The 6,532-nt window shown below is 36.9% G+C and overlaps 1 pseudogene; it reads right to left on the bottom strand.

Annotated features, from left to right (window-relative positions):
* Positions 1-3,329: 3,329 nt before the first annotated feature.
* On the bottom strand, positions 3,330-4,266 carry LOC108526486 (bifunctional methylenetetrahydrofolate dehydrogenase/cyclohydrolase, mitochondrial pseudogene; annotated as a pseudogene).
* Between the last annotated feature and the right edge of the window lie 2,266 nt (positions 4,267-6,532).

The following is a 6,532-nucleotide window of genomic DNA, read 5'->3' as shown; positions in this document are numbered from 1 at the left end:
TACTTTGTAGGTGAATGAAGGCTGGTACCACCTACTCTGCCATTTTGATTGACGTTTTGATAAATGCATATGAAAGTTTCTTTAGTTAGATTTATTTTACCACAGGCTGCAAATAATTTGGGAATTGGATCTGTGCCTTCGTTTTAGCTAGATTTGGGACCTCAGCATCTGAAGGATTTGTTTCCATTTTTTTGTTTTGCCTTTAGTCTTTCTCAATCCCTGCTTGTCTCCATCTCAGAGGGATACTTATTACCTATCCTGCCTTAGTCTCCACCAAAATCAACCATTGCATCAGTGGGGGCCCTGAGTACCTAGAGAATTTCTTTCAGGATTTTGTTTTGCCTGAAGACTCCAGCAATCCCCCTACACTTGCATCTCATAGTAGAGTTTATCTTAGCTTTCCTGCTCTTCTCTTAGCAACAGGTCATCACAGTCTCTTACTCAGTGTAAAGCCCAGAGGGTTTATCTTCGTTCTTATGCCTTGTCCTTAGATTTCATGAGGTCCTGCACACTGTGTCTCAGTGCAGCAAGTCTCTTCCAGTATTCCTGACCCTCTTCCACCAAAGGTTACTGCCTGCTACCTTGTACTGGGTGTGAAGTTCAAACACTTGAAGGTTTCTCTTAATATTCCTACCCCGGTCCAATATTTCTCATGAGTGCTCTGTGAATGCCTCTGAAAAAGTGTTGGCAAGTGGCATACTCTCTGTTCTGGGGACTCCAAATCATCATGCCATCCTACACTTGGTCAATAAAAATTCCTTAAACATTCATCAGTTTTCTCATTTCCCATTTATCTGACAGCTTTCTCCCTTTTCCACTGATTCACCAAAAATGACAGAAACTGTTAGATTTCTTCACTCCAAAGAGAGGTGTATACCTTTTTGGATTTTAAGTCATTAGGTTTAATCCCTCGTTCTTAGCACTCTGATAAATTTGTTTCAAACCATCACTTTACATATTGTCTGGCTGGTTACTGTTGTTAGGATGGGAATGACATTTTCTTGTGACTTTTTACATTCTAAGCAGAAGGTAATACCTGATAGTTTACATATAAATGATAATTTTTCTCTTTCAACATATGTATACATTATATATGTACTATATATACACACACTACATATAATATATATGCTATATATGTTGATTAAAATATTTTGAAATTATTCTTTTAGAATGTATTGGAGGTATTCATCTTTTCTTTTTTAATACCTTCAGTGGTAGGAAATCTTTCACTAATTCCAAAATTACATCTGCTCTAAAATTAGAGTGACATTCAAAACAAAGTTTATAAATAATGGTGATGATTAATTATGTTTTTTTACAGTTGACTCTTGAACAACATGAGGGCTAGGGCTGATCCCCTACATTGTTAAAAATCTTTCCCAAAACTTAGCTACTAATAACCTACTTTGACCAGAAGTCTTACTGACAATGTAAAGTCAATTAACATGTATTTTGTATATGTATTTTGTTTTGTATTTTTACAATTAAAAAACTAGAGAAAATAAAATGTTATTAAGAAAATCACAAGAAAGGGAAAATATATTTACTATCCATTAAGTGGAAGTGAATCATCATAAAATTCTTCATTTTCATTGTCTTCATATTGAGTAGGCTAAGGAAGAACAGGAAGAGGAAGGGTTGGTCTTGATGTCTTGGGGTAGCAGAGATGGAAGAAAATCCATGTATAAGTGGACCTGTGCAGTTTAAACCTACATGGTTCACAGGTCAACTGTAATGAAATAATTGGGATGATTTTTTTTAAAGGCTAGTCAAGTGAAGCAGTGGGTGTGGAAAATGAACAAATAAATCTGTAACTGGTTGTGATCGATTAGTTGTAAACACCATTGCACCCAGACCAGCCCGGATGATTTTTTATGCTTCTTCTAGATACCTTTTGAAGGCAATGTTACACAAACAATTCAAAATTGATTTTAAGTGATGGCAACATCATTGGAATAAGGACATTCTTCTGATGATGGCTGTTTAATTATGAGTAGTAAACAAAAAGCAAATATCTAGAATGCAGTAATTTTAAAATATATTTTCATTGCTCATGTATACAGTCTTGAACATTTGTTGTTAAAATTACTTTAAAATATTTCAGATTTTAGTCTTTCTGGTACTCTGAATAATCTAATGCCAATTGATACTATATGGTTTGCTATTTTATTGCTTTCTTTGTAAATGCAAAAAGAGATTTTTTTTAGTTTACTTGAAAGTATATCATAGGCATCTTCACCATATTAACAACTTACAGTGATTTCTCTTTTTTTCATACCACAGCAGACAGATGTGTTTTAATAAAAAAGAAAAAAAACCCTTTAATCAGAAAGTCTGATTAAATTCAATATTAACTCAAACTCTTAAAAATATTTTGGAAAAGTCAGCAGGATATGTCACAGAAAAGCAGGCAGCTGCTAAAACTTCTTTGGTGGAAAAGTAACTTGCATATTTATCCAAGCTGCTGAAATGATTATCAAAACGAGTTTTTTTTCTTTTTCCAAAAACAGATTTTAAGATACACCAAAGAAGCTATACAGATATTCCCTAACAATACAAAACTTTAACAATGAAGTTAAACTATATAGCAAAAGCCAAGTATGACAATACACATGAATAATTTATAAAATAAGCCGTTAAATCCAGGAAAACTAAAGTGGGGAGATCTTACTGAAGGGTAACATACATAAAATGAGGACTAAAAGCAGGGAACAATCCTTAACATTTTCCCGATGACTGACTAAACCTCAAAAAGACAACTTAGGAAAATGATTAACATGCAGTTTTTATTTTTTTCCTAGCCAATTCAGTTCTACTTAGATAGATCTGGTTACCAGTCAATACATACATAAATTAGTTCTTTTTTTTTTTCTACTCAATTACTACCATTTTTTTCTTTTCATCTTTTCCCTAACTTTCCCTTTGGTTTGATGAGTTGAACTCAAAAGGTTTGCTACCTAAAATGATTATCAACGCTTATGGGAATAGCACTCGAGAAGTGCAATCCTAGAAAAGGCAAATTTTTAACAGAGGTGGCTTGACAAAGTTAAGCATTCATTCTCAATATAACAATGTCTCCCATGTTAGTCACAAGGTTAATGGCTTGCTCTTGGCTAGATCACATGACCCTGCATGATACTGGAATGCTTCCTGGTGAGGTACTGCAGAGCTACGTGCACATACACCCATGAAAGCTTTCAATAAATGCAAAGCATCGTTTTAAACCATTTCAGTAGAATAAATAAAAAAAATATCGCATTTCTTTTGGCTTGCTTTGCTTCCTGAGCTGACTTGGAGTGCTGTTGGTGATACAGAAGTCACAACAGTTAGTTAGTGGCTACTCCAAGCTCTTTAGACTTCAGCACTTTCGGTTCTTCAAGCCTCAGCACTTTTCTTTGGCAGCAATTATGGTATTCTTCATTAGCATTGCCACTGTCATAGGGCCAACACCTCCAGAAACTGGCGTGATATAACTGGCTTTTTGCCTAACTCCTTTAAAATCCACATTTCCAACCAACTTAGGTTTAGCAGTTACAGGATCTTGAACTGTATCTATTCCCACATCAATGACTATTGCTCCTTCCTTGGACATATTTGCTGTGATCAGATTTGGAATGACTGCAACATATATTACAATATCGGTAAGAATTGTATGTTTCCTCAACTGCTCTTTGGGGTTATATCAATGAGATATTATAACAGTGAGATCACCTCCGTGACGTTCATGCACCCCATCTGTGTGCAGTGACATTGCAATGGGCATTCCAAGATTTTTTGACCTTCCAGCCAAACTGCATTCTTCCCTAGAGTTGGAATGCCAGTTTGCTTAATTATTTCCCACACACCGCATGAAGTAGCTGGTACATGGAATACTGGTCCAGATACATTCGCCCTACATTTATTACATGAAAGCCATCAACATTCTTATCTGGAAAAACAGCATTGCAGATCTTTCTCTCATCAATGTGCCCTGGAAGAGACAGGTGAAGGAGGAGGCCATCTACATTACCATCATTATTCAATTTATTGATTAAATTCAACAATTCTTCCTCTGAAATTGAAGCTGCTTTCACAATTGTCTCACTGTTGATTCCCACATCTGAAGCTGCCCTGGTTTTGTTGAGGATATAGGAGTGACTTGTAGGGACTTGTAGGATTTTTGCTCACCAGAGTCAAGCCTAGGCATGGCCATTTGTTGCCAGAGGCCAGCTACTCCTCCACCTCCTGCCACACTTCCTGCTTGATCCACCCGGCCAGTTTCATTTAGTTGGCAATGGGTTCGTCCTAAGAACCGCACTGCTTCATCCAAAGCTGACAGACCAAGAGTGAGTATGTGAGGGCAAAGGCAACAATTTTTAGGTTGGCCAGTGTTCAGTTGGTGCAAAAGCTTAGCTCATAAGAGCAGTGAGAGTTATCAGAACTAGCAAGAGCTCTTCTCTGAGGAAGTTCAAAGGAACTGCCGCGAGGTGAAAAGGGTGAGAGGCAGCTCTGAGCGGGCTGGATCAGCGGGCTGCCAACGCTGACATGAGGGAAGTCGCAGCCAGAGCCCGCCCCCCCGTGCCCTCGCTGGTCTGACACTGATTTTAAACTTTTTTGCCTTTGCGTCCCAGCCTGGTCAAAGTTCTGATAAACATCCATTTTAAACTAAACTTCAACTAGTTATGAAATGATTAAACACGTTTTAAAAAATATTTTGACTTGGTGCCCAAGTATTCGATCTTTTTTTTCTGTTACATATCAAAATTTAAGAATATGTAATAATAGTGAATTATTGCAAAGTTACTACCCTCTATGTAAATTTCTTTTAATTGTTGAAAATGATTCCTTTTGAATTTCATTGACATCCTCATGTTTTGAAAATTGCAGGATTTGTTGCACAAAGCCGCAGTTCACGGTGTTCTTACATTTTATGATTTTATGAATGAATGCCCATTCTGTTCCCATGGAAACTTTCAGTTTTCATCTTCTAGATATTTTTAAAGCTTGTTATTTATATTGAAGGTTTTTTTAATCCATAAAGTTCCAATCCAACAAATGTATCATTTTTCTAAGTGCAAGCTCCTTTGCAAATGGTTTTGTTCCTGTCTTACTTTGGGTACCCTTCTTTTTATATTCTACAGTTGTCATATATTTGATGACTTATAGTCAGATAGAGCAGCCAAGGGTTGGTGCCCCTTAGCAACATCCTGCAATCCTGTCTCCTTTATTAATACCTAAGCTTACTTTTTCCACTCACTTTTTCCTTGTCTTACTCTGAAACATGTACATTTCCAGAATAGGTCGTGAAAATATATTTGTAGTTGAATGAGTGCTTATAAAACAAACACTTGTGTAACCTAAGTCAAAAAGTAAAACTGGCAGCATTCCAAAACACATATCCAGTCTATTCACGCCGTTCTCCCTAATTACAGTTCTATCCCTGCACCCTGGAGGAATCCCTATGTCTTAATCAATTTTGTGCTGATAGAACATCTCAGATGATAGCAGCATGATTTATAATCCTTTGGGTATATCCCCAGTAATGGGATGGCTGGGTCATATGGGACTTCTAGTTCTACCTCCTTGAGGAATCGCCACACTGTTTTCCACAATGATTGAACTAGTTTACAGTCCCACCAACAATGTAAAAGTGTTCCTATTTCTCCACATCCTCTCCAGTACGTGTTGTTTCCTGATTTTTTAATGATTGCCATTCTAACTGGTGTGAGATGATATCTCATTGAGGTTTTGATTTGCATTTCTCTGATGGCAAGTGATGATGACATTTTTTCATGTGTCTGTTGGCTGTATGAATGTCTTCTTTTGAGAAGTGCCTGTTCGTATATTTTGACCACTTTTTGATGGGGCTGTTTGTTTTTTTCTTAATTTGATTGAGTTCTTTGTAGTTTCTGGATATTAGCCCTTTGTCAGACGAGTAGATTGCAACAATTTTCTCCCATTCTGTAGGTTGCCTGTTCACTCTGATGGTAGTTTCTTTTGCTGTGCATAAGCTCTATAGTTGAATTAGATGCCATGTGTCAATTTTGGCTTTTGTTGCCGTTGCTTTTGGTGTTTTAGACGTGAAGTCCTGAATGGTTTTCCCTAGGTTTTCTTCTAGGGTTTTTATGGTTTTAGGTCTAACGTTTAAGTCTCTAACCCATCTTGAATTAATTTTCGTATAAGGAGTGAGGAAAGGATCCAGTTTCAGCTTTCTACTTATGGCTACCCAATTTTCCCAGCACCATTTATTAAATAGGGAATCCTTTCCCTATTTCTTGCTTTTCTCAGTTTTGTCAAAGATCAGATGGCTGTAGATGTGTGGTATTATTTCTGAGGACTCTGTTCTGTTCCATTGGTCTATATCTCTGTTTTGGTACCAGTACCATGCTGTTTTGGTTGCTGTAGCCTTATAGTCTAGTTTGAAGTCAGGTAACGTGATGCCTCCAGCTTTGTTCTTTTGGCTTAGGATTTTCTTGGCAATGTGGGGTCTTTTTAGGTTCCGTATGAACTTTAAAGCAGTTTTTTCCAATTCTGTGAAGAAAGTCATTGG

This window comes from Rhinopithecus bieti, unplaced genomic scaffold (genome assembly GCF_001698545.2).
Source record: "Rhinopithecus bieti isolate Rb0 unplaced genomic scaffold, ASM169854v2 scaffold_3521, whole genome shotgun sequence".
In the NCBI taxonomy this organism is placed as follows: Eukaryota; Metazoa; Chordata; class Mammalia; order Primates; family Cercopithecidae; genus Rhinopithecus; species Rhinopithecus bieti.
This window is presented reverse-complemented; position numbering and strand designations above follow the sequence as displayed.